Here is a 13196-nt window from a genome sequence, read left to right as displayed (position 1 = left end):
CTCTGCGTTCCACGCAGGCTTATTAGGAGACAAGGGGGAAACATTGCCCGGAGACACGTGAACCCGAGGGCACCAACCCGGGCCTCGGCTCACGAAAGTTCTATTGTTTCGCTATTGGCTCCAGGGCCGCATGACATCATAGCCCTTGATTCAGCCTTCGGGCGCCGATTGGCTGGCCGCGTCATTGTGACGTCACGGTCAGCCCACGTTCTGATTGTAGATACCCGGCGCCTTCCTCTTCCCATCGCGGCGGTTCCTCGCTACCGGAGCCTCCCTCTCACATCCTCCTCGGCTCCGCTGGCCACGGGCGCCCCTGCCGCCGCCGCGCCGCTTCGCAAAGCTGCGGCTGCCCCTCGGACTACGAGGTAAGCCGTCAGCTCCTGGAAACTTCGCCTGGGGCCGCCGCTCGGCCATGACACCGGCGCCGGCGCGCGGCCGGGACGCGAGGGCTGCGACCCGCCGTTAGGACCGGACCCAGGGCAGTTGCGGCCGCCGGCGCGGCGCTGCGCTTCGTCCGCGTGGCGGAGAAGCCCGGCGGCCCCGGCGGGCCCCAGCCCGGCTCCCGGGGCACGGACGGCCGGTGCGGGAGCGCGGTGCCGGCGCGAGGCTGGGGGCCTCGGGAGTTCCCCGGTGCTGCAGGCTCACCTGCTTGGCGAGGGGAAGCCGCCGGCGGGGACGTTTGCTCGCTGACAGGCGCCGCGGGGACCCACGCTGTACCCAGACCACGGGCGGGAGGATGGCTCTCAGAGCTCGAGTCCGCCCGCCCTGTCGGGATGAACTCGCAGATGAGAGGACCAGGGAAGCGCCCGCCGGGAGAGCGAGTGCTCTCGTTGGGGCAGAACGGAACCTCGCTGAGTTCGGAGAACCTCTGCCGGCTCGCGGGTCCGCTCGGCACCGAGAGCCAGGGCGCGCCCTCCCTCGCCCCGCGTGGAGCCCGCGGAGCCGGCAGTGAGGGGACACCCCCCCCCCCCGGCCTTTCCTTTTTTCCCCTTCCTCTCCCCGCCTCTGCCTCCCGGAGGGAAGCCCGCTAGCTCAGGGCCACTCGGGTTTTATTAAAACCAGAGAGCTGTAGCCGGCGGTACTCGGGGAGGGATGAGGCCGGCGGGGAAGCGGAGAGGGAGGGTGGGGGGGCGGGGACTCGAGGGCGATCTGGGCCGCCCTTTGGGGAGTCCCGGCGCGGGAGCAGAGGACCGGGAAGGAGGAGCGCAGCGCAGCAGCGGCTCTGGGCTGGCGAAGCCCCAGGTCGTGGCTTTTGAGACTTGTAAGGGAAAGTGCCCTTTTACAGTTTTCACGCTTGCAAGACTCGCTCCTCTGTGCAGCGTCTGCCCGCCCGCCCGCGTCTGGGTGGTGGTGGGGCGGGGGGAGTCGTGCCTGAAGCAAGAGTTGTTCTTTTAAACTGTCTCTTGCAACCGTTCCGTTCTCTCGCACTTTAAGGGTGGTTTCCCCTTCTCACGACTGTAGTTAAGCTCATCTCCCGGTTTCTTGATTGCACATTTGGAGAATGCATTAGGCCAACTTTGGTGCTCCAAGAATACGACTCTTCCGTACGTGGGAGGTCTCGTATGGAAGAAGCCGGTGCCTGACTTATTAGCTGGGCTGGGGAGCCGAGAGGTGCCAGCGGTGGGGGTTGGAGGGGCGGGGGGCGGGTAGGATTGTGGCGAGGGAGCAGCCTTAATTCTCTAGTAACGGACCTGTGGCAGGAAGTGCTTTTTAGGGTTGTGCGGAAGAGCTAATGTCGCTTGTGAGATTTAGTAACTTGTTCTTCTAACTGCTTGGTAGATAACCTGTTGGTTTACGCTTGTTTTACTTACACATCTCAGTCAACAGCATTTGGTGCAGAATCTGCAGATACCGACATGGCCGGTTTTGCATTCTATGGCTGTGAACGTACACTTTAACTTTATATCTTCGGTTAGGACACGAGTGAATTCCTTTTGTAGTCAGCTTCAAATGCAGCCTGGGATTCTCCTGGAAAGCTCCGCGCTTGAAGGAGAAATGTAGCTCACGTCCCTTTTAGCTTCTTACCCCAGATTATAAATTCTCATTGCCGGGAGCTTTTCTTGCATTTCCTTTTCCATTTCTAACTGAAGACAAAAAGGAAAATGTTATTGATGGCTACAGATGGCTAATTTTACAGAATATGGAACTTCGCTGAAAAGTGAAAGTAGAAAGCATATTAAAATCTGTCAGATTTTTCAAGAAAAGTGTCTTATGACTTCAAACACTATCCTCGTCCCCTTGATCCAATTTTCTTATGTATAAATGGGTATTTTTCTGTTGCAGAATTTTTACAGATTTCAGGAGCTACTAATGGAAGTTTGGCTTGGGGTCCACCAAATAGTGGTTTAATAAATGCTTCCTTATTTTTCTTCCTGGGAAAGTGAGATTTAGAGGATGTGGCCAAGAATAAACCTCAAGAATCTAAAGTAACTGGGAAAATATTCAAAACTTTAGGTTTTCACAGATACAAATTCCAGTATCCTTATGAAGTCACTTTTGAAGTGAGGTAAGTTATCTCATTGCCTGAAACTAGCAGAGCCTCGTTTTTTCCACCTGACCTCTTAGAGACCTTTTTTTTTTTTTTCATTATCTTTTCTTTTGCTCTCAGCATAATATTGATTGCCCTCCTGCTGCTAGAGATGAGTCTCAATCCTTGGGTGTCTATTTTCCAGATGAATTATATAAATCAAGGCAAAACTGTTTACCTTCCTTTCAGGCAACTTTGATGTCCAAGGAGATAGTAGAGAGTGTGAGTGATAGTTTTATTTCTTTTTTTACTTGGCCACATCCTCTCCCCTAGGACATTCTGATGTTGAATTCCTCTTCTGTGCTGCTAACTCTTCTGTTACTGATGGGATGATCTTTCCACTAGTTATCCATAAATAGGTCTTCTTTTTTGAGGGGCATTCAGTTTCAGGTATCAATGGGAGCCCCTTCTGATTAATAGTTGTTTGCCATATGTAGTTCTTATAACATCTGTTTGAGAAGTGCTGTCCCCTACCTCTTCTTTGAAAGAATTGAGACCTAAGGCCTAGAGATGCCAAGTGACTTGTCCAAATTCACATAGCCTTGTCTCCAGTATCATACCCACTCCTTCTGTCCTTGTACTGCTAGGATTTGTTCAGTCAGCTGTGTCTAATCTATGTAACTCTGTTACACTGTAACTTAAGAATCTAACCTAGCCAACCTCAGATTGAGTTTGTCATCTTTCAGATCTACCTAAAATCTCTTCCCTTCCTTTTTTTTCCCCTAGATGTCTTTTTAATTCATTGACTTGTCAGTTATATGTAGTTTGTGTGTGTTGGGAGAGGTTATATACAAAGCTGAATGACACAGTTCTAACTCCAAAGGTCTTCCTGAATTGGTGTACATGTTAATCCTTTTATACCCATATGAAATCTATGCCTTGCACTAAAAAGGGGGCAAACACAGATTTCTGGAGGTCTTGTGTAACTATGTCTGGGAAAGCTTTATGTGGCAGAGCTATTTATGTTAGACATATCAACGCTTACCACCATAAGATTGGTTAGGACGCTTTCAGTACATACAGGAAACAGAAGACCTGACTCAAATGGGCTTAAATAACCTCCTGACCTGGAAAATTCTGAGGGCAAAAGTTTCTATCAGTGTCTCTGCAGTCCTTTCAGATGATGGTTATGTCCAGAGGCTGATTTTGCAAGATGACTGCCAGCAACTATCTGGACCTCATTAACGTATTCTCATGTAGGAACATCATTTTCCATCACCTTCCAAATAGGGTCCTTGGCTTTGAGGGAATTAACTTAAGCCTGGAAATCTGGTAACCTAGGGGCCCACCCCAGAACTGAGGAAGTGGATTTAAATCTCACCTCACCTGTTGAGCTGCTACCGTACCTTCAGTGAGGACCAGTGTGGACACAGGGGAAGTCAGCCACATTGTGAACTGGAAGGGCCTTCAAGGATGTCAGTCCTAAAGAGATGATTGGATTAAAGTGGGTAGAATTTGAATGTAGCCTTAAATTTCATAAAGGAGTCTTACTGATTTTGAAGAGATAGGACAGGCATTCCAGGACAGAAGGAGTTTGGAGAGCAAACATCTGTGGAATCACTGGGCAAAAATCGAGTAACCCAGTTGGCTGAAGCTGATACTGCAGAAGTGAAAGAAAAGGTTACAAAGGCAAGTTGTTGATGATAATAATGGCTCTTTATTACTGAGCTCTTATTAGTGTCAAACCCTGCAGTGAACGCATTACATGGATTTATTCCAGTTGCTGTTAATTGGTGCCGTGAGCCTTCTCCGCTTTACAGATGAAGAGTTGGAGGTTTAGCGAAGTTTAGACCCTTGGCCAGGGTCACTAAACCTTCCAGCCCAGGTCATCTTGAGCCCCTCGCCTGGCTGCTCTCCTGAGGTTACAGAGTAGCACTGAAGCTTTCGAACTAGGAGTACAGTATGACTGTGGTGCTCCAGGAGTATGACTCTTATCAGAATGTGTAGAATGGATTGGCTTGGACGGAGACTAGGACTTGGAGATGGGTTGGGAGGCTGTTAGGCGGCCAGGGCAGTGAGAAAACCCCACGTGGAACCACAGCCATGAGCACAGGCTGGGGAGAGCTACTTAATCGTACGAGATTATTTCTAGGATAAGTACATGAGACATGGAGACCAGTGGATTTGAGGGCCGACAAGATGAAGAGCACTCATAAGACTGGTCGAAGAAACGTGGCGTTACAGAGGAAGAAAAAGGAAGCTTTGCAATCAAGTGGAATATCCAGACTGCCCAGATACATATCTGGACAAGCTGCTTCACACACACACACACACACACACACACACACACACCCATACCCATCTCTGTTGGCCACTTTTTTTTGTCACCCTTCCCAGCTGCGGTTTCCACATTTCATCCATTTTCAGTGTTGCTCATGTTTCAGCATATCTTGGGAGAGATGCGACTTACAACCCATGGCCTCTTAAAATCACTGCAGGCACTTCACATTTTAATATTACTGAAATCAGAACGCTTCCCAACTTTTAATGAAGTATCATTGGTGAGAGTAGGAACAGCCAGTATTGGGTAAACTCATGCAGCTGATTCTGGCAGAGCCAGGAGTGAGAACCAAGGCTGCTGGGCTCCATCCCTCAGCTGACCTACTTCAGCTAGTGTAATAGATACGAAAATCAGTGATGCTTCGTGATACAGGATTATAGTAAAGCGTATGCATAGTTCTTTATTACAGCTGAAATAATTTGAGAAGACGGGAAAGCATAGTTGTTTAAGTAGGGGGGCCTCACCTTTATATAGAACCTGGCTTCCTATCCTAACTTGCCACCAACCAAGAGAAAATCAGCTCTGGGTATTGGTCTCTTTTTCTTTAAGAGATTAAGGTAACTTCCAAGAACTAAATTTTTTTATTTTTACTTTTGCCAAGAGCAAATCACTTGTCTCTGCTTGACTAGAGACAGAGCATGGAAGTTGAAATCATTTAGGTCCTAGAAAGGTGACGGCAAAATCAGTGATTCAAGTTACAGTTTTCTCTTTGAGGTTAAGCTTGACTGCTGGACATGTTCTGGCCTAGCAAAGTGAATTGTTTAGGAAAGTAACCTGACCTAATTTTGAGTATTTATAATACAACAACCCCCCCCACCCCACTCACCCACACATATCCCCGATCCCCCTTTGAGCCCATAAATGTTATCATTAGCAAACTGTTTGGTTCCCACTGGGCTCCTGCTGGTATATTTCCTCAGTAGGAACATTTTTTTTTTTTTTTGACTCATGTGATTTCCTTTTATATTTGTGTGATCCCTGTATATAAAGTATTGGTACTTAGTGTTCAGAAAGACTAAATTCCCACCCTTCCTCCTCCCCAGCCCCGTTCCATTTGTGTTTGAAGTACAGTGATGTGTAACCTTCTTTCTTAAATTAGACATTTGTACTTTTGTTTGATGTCTTTGCTGACAGAGATTTAGGATATCATTTCTTTTTAAAAAGTGTTTTTGTGCTGATACTGTCATGCTTTCTCTCGTTAGGAGAATAACCATTTTCTTGAAACACCTGCAGTTTCTAAGTATAATCCTACTACGTTAGCACCCTTCTGCAAGCACACGCTGGTTACAGTTTCCATCTCTATGAAGTTCTACCTTTGCCCTTTCCTGTCCCCATTGTCAACAATTTCATCCTGTCAGAATAATCTTTATAAGCCCATACTAAAAAGACCTAATTAAAGTCATGCTGGAGAATTGGCCATTCAAGTGTTTATTGTATCTGTTATGCTGGAACCACAGAGTACCTGTTCTCCTCTTGTCTGGGCATAATAGCAAATGCTACTACAGAGTAATTGTTACAAATTTCTCTTTCCCCAAAGAACAGTTCTCATGATACCAAATTTGATAATTATTCATTACCTCTCTGGGAATTTGGCAGTGTGGTGTATGTCTCTAGGGGGTGGTGTTCAGGGTACTTCTGCTTCAGTTTTTGGCAGAGGAAATAATATACAGAAGTTGTTACCTCCATCTGCCATATTTGTGAGCTCTTATGTACCTCTGTGAAAATTTGAGTTTTACTTCTTATAGAACTTCTAAATATTTACTGTGGATCTGAGGTACCTTTATAAGAGCATCTAGTATGCCTTTTTTTAAGTAAGCAAAGTTGTGGGAAGTCATTTGAAGCCACTGCCTTTCAAGTTAGCAGCCACATGTCCGGATGGGGTTCCAGCTCTACCATTTACGATTGGGTGGAACTGGGAGGTGGTAATATCTTTGCCTACTTTGGAAGGGTATTCAAACCATCAGTAGTAAACATGAAAGTTAAGTTGGGGGCCGAATTTGATGATCATGGTAAAAAGATCTCTCTCTTGTATAGGATGTTCATTGAAGCATTGTATATAATAACAAAAGATGGCAAGATACAATAGGGTAAATGTCCTTCAGAAGAATGAATTACAGCTGGGCAATAAGCAGTTGCTGCTTATAAAAAGAATGAGCCTTTTCTGTGGGTACTGAGTATAGCTGTTCAACAGCACATACTAGGTGCTTTTCTAAAGTGCTCCACCTATATTAATTTATTTTGGCCTCAACCCCACAAGATAAGTACCCCAATTTTACAGATGCAGAAATTAAGTCACAGAAAGGTGAAGTGACTCGTGCAAGGCTCCACAGCCAGTAGCTGGCGGAGCCAGGTTTCAAACCCAGGCAGTCTGGCCCTAGACAGCTCTCAGCCACCCTCCTACTCTGTAAGCCTGGGAGACTAGGTAGCCATCTTTCCATTTGCAGCTCTAGACATAGAACTAGAGGAAACAAAGTTGTTTCTTATTCATCATTACATTCTGAGAGGTTGATGGTATAATGAATATAGAACTTTTGACAATAACTAAACACAGGTTTAGGCAAAGAAAGCTAACAGAATAACATTTATGATCAGTCCTTGAAAGGGTAAACTTTTGTTTCTTCTCGAGTCCTTTTTTTCACAATTCTGCACTTAATTAAGCGTTCCCTTTTTGGTGTAATCAGCAGCACAGACACAGAAGAGTTCTAGAATCTTTGGTGTAAAAAAATCTGTGCTCAAAAGCTCAATTGCCAGTAGGCTGGATTGGTGTGACTGGCCATGGGCATCCAGCATCAGTTTCCTTACCTGGCCTCAGCTGCAGCTGGTTTGATTTACAAGGTGTATAAGACCTGAGAGGTGTGGGCTGGGAGGGAAGGGCACCCAGATCCTCTAGGGAGCCTCTGTCTCCGGCTTGTCTGATTTCCCTTGGACGGAGGTGTAAGTCATGTGGATTTTGAAAACATCTACTAGGTCATTCTGACACAGGCCCCGTTAAAGGCCACCTGTTCAGGCTCAAGATAGACACGTTTATCACCACCCTTAGTTCTCTTGGGGTTATTAGAGTCTCTTAGAACTTTTTGATTTTCTTTCTGGGTGTGGGTCAGTAGATCTAACAACATGATGGTTATGTTCCTAAAATAAAAGAAATCACAAAATTCAGAGTGGCCTACATATTAACGTGGACTGTGACCAGGTGGTAACTACTGGCTTTGGACATACTCTGTAGAAGAGACGAATAAATGATTACCAGATTGTGTTTGCTTTTAAAAATGCCACATTGTAGCAAACTTTTTTTTTTTTAAATTTGAGAGAGAGAGTGAGCACAAACGGGGAGGGGCAGAAGGAGAGGGATAAGCAGACTCTTCGTTGAGCAGGGAACTCACACAGGGCTGGATCTTGGGATCCTGAGATCATGACCTGAGTCAAAGGCAGATGCTTAACCTACTGAGCCAGCCACCCAGGGGCCCCAAAACGCGCGCGCACGCGTGTGTGTGTGTGTGTGTGTATGTGTTTTAAACACATTTGAACTCTGCCTCTCCCTCTCCTATTCGCCTCCATACCCTAGTAACATTTATAAAATGTGGGTGTTTGGATTCAGTTTAAACAAAGAAATGTGTTCTCATGTCACGTGCGTTATTTATGTTAGACAGGCTCGAATTTAAATCCTTCAAGAATTCTGGGGGTTGCATAACCTATCTTAATTATGTTTTTCCACCCTCTTTTAATTTCAACCAAGGCAATGATGTTGCCTTTGTGTATTGGTATGAATTAGCTTGAAGAACATTATAATTTACTTTGAATATTCAAGTAATCACATCAGTTAAGAGACTGCAATCAGATAAGAATTATAAGTAGCTGCCCATAGCAGAAAAGCTTAAAAGTCCCTTAAATGTTTGTCTCCCAGCTATTTTTTTTTAAGATTTTATTTATTTATTTGACAGGCAGAGATCACAAGTAGGCAGAGAGAAAGAGAGAGAGTGAGAGAGAGAAAGGGTGCTCCCTGCTGAGCAGAGAGCCCAATGCGGGCTCGATCCCAGGACCCTGGGATCATGACCTGAGCCAAAGGCAGAGGCTTTAACCCACTGAGCCACCCAGGAACCCCTCCCAGCTATTTTCAATTGGCAGTCTGACTTAGATGTTTAGGAATATGAAGCATTTCTTGGACTCTTTAAGCTTAGTCTTTAAGACAACCATTAGAGGCATGCAAAAGATCTCGATGTCAACGATGGGCTTTGGCCATTGATTTTCTTGAAGCATACTTATAGAGGAGACAGTGGTTGCCCTGTGAAACAGATGAGAGCTTCTCCAAAGAGCCTCTTAAACACAGTATCTCAGGACTTCTATGTCCCCAGGAGAATGCTATAAATACTATGCTTGCTTCCTCTTCAGAGCAGCTCCTTTTTGTTTACTTGGCAAGGACTGGTAGGTTTAGAATAGGCTCACACTGAGCCTTGGTACAGAGCTTCATGATTGAGTTTATCATCATTTTGAGAAATGGGACTGGCATATGTTAAAGGACTTCCCAAAATTCAAGATTTAGGTGAGTAATTGCTAAGTGTTGTTGGAAGACCAATCTCAGTGGGTGACGTACGTGGCCATAGGTTTGACTGTCCACCTAGTTTCCGTCTCATTTATTTCTAATCCACCTCTTCTGAGCTCCAGATTCAACTTCTCCTCAGTGAGGTTCACCTGGATGCCCTACAAACATGTCTGTCCTGTTGGCCAGCGTGGTCAGGGGCACCACCATCTGCCAGTTTGCCCAAGCTTCGAGCTGGCACTGGTGTTTGGGTCCTTCTCTCTCATCAGCCATGTCCTTCCTTCCCTCACTCTAGCTGTCAGCCACCAAATATTGTCCTTTCAGGCTCCTCTCTGTCCCTCTCTGCGACCCCCTCCCCCATCGTCCAACCCTTGTAGCACTTCGGATCCTAACTGGACAGCTACAGTTTTCCATGTCTCCTTCCTGTCTCCCCTCTGGTCTGGTCCATATGCTGTTGTCACAGCAGTGTCCTGATGCATTAATAGGATCCTTTCACTCCATCCTAAAAGCTTCATTTTCTCTCTCTCCATTTCCTGCCACTTGATTGCCTACACCTCTCACCCTGAACACACCACAGACTTCATTTCTGTTCATGTGCCTGTCTGTTCCCATCTCTGCTCTGCACAGGCTGTGTCCGAATGCCTCCTCCTCAGTTGCTCCGTAGCAAACGGACACACACAAGAGTAAAGCCAATTTAGTAGCAGAAAAAGCTCTGTTCTTCATGAGTCAAATCCTCACACCCTAGAGCCTGTGGTCTTTTTGACTGAATCAAATGTTCCCATCCCTGCCTACTTGTATAACCTTGGTTCTGATACCTAACCTTTGTGTGCCTCAGTTTCCTCATTCTTAATGTAAGAATGACTTTTCTTTTTGCTCAGTGTCTGGCACATTTATCTGTGTCCTCAGGATTTATATACCATCAGGCGTGTGGTAGCTGTCTGGCAATTATTTGTGTGATTGTGTCTTTAAAGATGTTGCTTTCACGTATCAGTTCAGTAATCTGTGCTAATGGCTGTGTGAAGATGAGTGGTAGCCTGAAAATGCAAAATATTTCAGGAATGAGGAGCCCATGTAGCAGGGGACTGTGGAGGACTGGCTTCTCTGCCTGTAGGGTTACCATTTCCTACTCCAGGCTGAGGGAAAAGAGCAGCAGTAACCCTCGGGCCATAATAATTGCCGAATATCCGACTTAGCCAGGAGCAAAGGTGACACGTCCTATTATTTTAATGAACCTTGCTTATTTGCTTATTACCTTGTAAAGCATTCACGTAGGATATGCCAGTGATAGATCACACCTGTGGCACTATGCCCAGGGAAGGAAGAGAGTCAACTCTGGTATCTTGACATCCAGCTATTTCATGCTAAAATAGTGAAGGACGCTGACACACTTTTTAAACCTTATTTTGGTTGGCCACAACACTCATTCCAGGTTGAAGTAGACAGTATAGGTTGGACAGAGACTGTCTGCGTCAGTAGCCACATGGTCATTAATTCATTGATCGTTCACAGTCTCTCACCATTGAGGATTCTTGTGTGCTACTCTCTGCTAAGGAGCATAGATCCTGCCGTGACACGTGACCATACACGCACTGGCAGAGATTATAATCCAGTAAAAGAGGTGAGATGTGTACTTGAGTCAGCATAATTATTGGTACTGTGGAAATGGCCGTGTCTTTTACAGTAAGGTTTGGCTTAAGTGATAGTGATTTCAAAATAACAGTGGCTCCAACAGAGGGATCTCAAAATAAGGTAGAAGTTTATACCTCTGATGAAAGGTTGCAGAGGTGGTCCAGGGCTGTTTAACCTTCCATGGGTTCTCTGCCAGCTCACTGTGCATCAGGCCTAGCATGTAATATCCCTGTCTTCCAGCCAGCAGGCTGAAGAGAGAAAGAAGGAGCAGAAGGGCCATCTATGCCTTCTCTTGGGTAGGTCCCCAGAAACTGCCCCTGGATAATTTTGCCTGTCCCCTTGGTCAGAACTTAAACATGTGGCTATATTAAGAGAAGCTGGAAAAATCTCAGTGGATTCTGGCCATACGCAGCCAAAAGTCCTCCTACTCTCAACAGAATTTAGGCAATAATCCCCAGTCTGTGCCACAGGTGGTAGAGGAGATTGACAGTCCTCCTGCCCACGTGGAATTTAGACTGAGGGGGCAGATACTGACAAGTGAATAGGTATCAGTCCTACAGTGATGGGATATACGTGAGTTCAGTGCAGCGTGCCATGAGAACAAACAGGAAAGACACCTAATTCATATGGGGAGGATCAGGAAAGGTTGCCTGGAGAGTTAGCAGGAGTCAGTCTGACGGAAGGAGGAAATAGGCAGAGTATTCTACAGATGCTCTGAAGAGAGGGGGCAAGGGGATGGAGGAACATGTGAGGAACTGAAAACGTAAGTCAGGAAAACCAGAGGAAGAAACAGAGACTTTGATTATGTGGGCCCTGGGGGCCATACTGAGACAGTTTTCTGCAAGCCTTTAACTGGTTGTGAGGAGGTGAGTAACCCAGCAAGATGCTTTGGGGAGATGAGGAGCAATACTGGACTGAAGGCAGAGATGATGCATCGGGAGGGAGTACGTTAATCCATTCAAGATGACCAGAAGAGTGGCTCTGGGTTTGGAGAGAAGTGGATAAAAGTCCCACCAGTTTCATAGGAGCTTCCAAACTGGGAAAGAGGGGCCCCTGAGTGGCTCAGTCGGTTGAGCATCTGGTTTTCGGTTTCAGCTCAAGTCGTGATCTCATGAGTCATGGGATCGAGCCGAGGGGCAGGCTCCAAGCTCAGCCGGAGTCTGCTCAAAAGATTCTGTCCTTCCCGCACTCATTCTCGCTCCTGCTAAAATAAATAAATAAATCTTTAAAAAAAAAGAAAGAAAGAAAAAAAGAAACTGGGAAAGGATTTAGAAATAATTTGGTCTGCCTTTTCACTTAACAGATGTTGAAACAAGGTTGCAGGTTGAAATAGCTTGCCCAGGGTCACCCAGCTCGCTGTGGAACAGCATCCGAAATTTTCTCTGCCTAAACTTGTTCCCCTTTGTCACTGATGAATCTGCCACTGAAGCAGAACAGGGCATCGTAGGCTTCTGAGAAGGCAGAGATAAGGTGAAGCTGAGTGGCTTTGGATCTGGGTCTTAAGAGATGAGAATAATCTGTACAGGAGAATGGAGAGGGCCTCTGGATAGAGCAAATTACATGAGACTGGGCAATGTCAGGTGTGTTTGGTGCTCCCGAGTTCTGCAGTTTTTGAGTCCAGTCCTAGGGTACTAGAAGAAAGTAGTACAAGATAATGCTGCAGAAGTGTTTTTGAAATCATGGAAGCCTTTAATGTAAGACTAAGTGGATTAGACTTAATTCTTTAAGCACTAGGGAGCCAATTAACACTTGGTATCAAAGGATTTAGTGTGATTTTCTTGACAGCAAATTCTGCATTTTTTTTTTTTAACTTTTGCCTGTCTGGGTGCTTTGTATCAAGTGGTTGTGGTCAGCAGAATAGCAGCACCCCAAAGATGGCTGTGCCCTACTTCCCAGCACCTGTGTGAAGATGCCAGGTTACTGGGAAAGGGGAATTATGGTTGCAGATGGGATTGAGGTTGTTGATCAACTAACTAAAATAGGAGATTATCAGATTATCCCAGATCATCCAGGTGAGTTTGGTGGTAATCACAGGTATCCTGGATTGTGGAAGAGGCAGGCAGAAGACTAGAACAGTGGTGGTGCAAGGAGACTTGGCCCAGTGTTGCTTGCTTTCAAGATTAATGAAGGGACCTTGAACCAAGAAATGCAAGCAGGAAGAGGATTCTCCTGTAAGAGGCTCCAGAAAGGAGCACAGCCCTGCTGCCATCTTTGATTTTAGTCTG

At 46.1% G+C, this 13196-nt stretch overlaps 1 protein-coding gene across 2 annotated transcripts in view; it reads left to right on the top strand.

Annotated features, from left to right (window-relative positions):
• Positions 1 to 253: 253 nt before the first annotated feature.
• Positions 254 to 13196, top strand: part of ELOVL5 (ELOVL fatty acid elongase 5) — a 66833-nt gene continuing 53890 nt past the window's right edge. Inside the window, exon 1 of one of the 2 annotated variants that reach the window (XM_080805840.1) lies at positions 254 to 365. The gene's annotated coding sequence lies outside the window, so the exon portion shown is untranslated. The remainder of the gene's footprint in view (positions 366 to 13196) is intronic. The other variant, XM_080805839.1, reaches the window with a different exon arrangement.

The sequence above is a fragment of the Martes martes genome (assembly GCF_963455335.1).
Source record: "Martes martes genome assembly, chromosome: 6".
In the NCBI taxonomy this organism is placed as follows: Eukaryota; Metazoa; Chordata; class Mammalia; order Carnivora; family Mustelidae; genus Martes; species Martes martes.
This window is presented reverse-complemented; position numbering and strand designations above follow the sequence as displayed.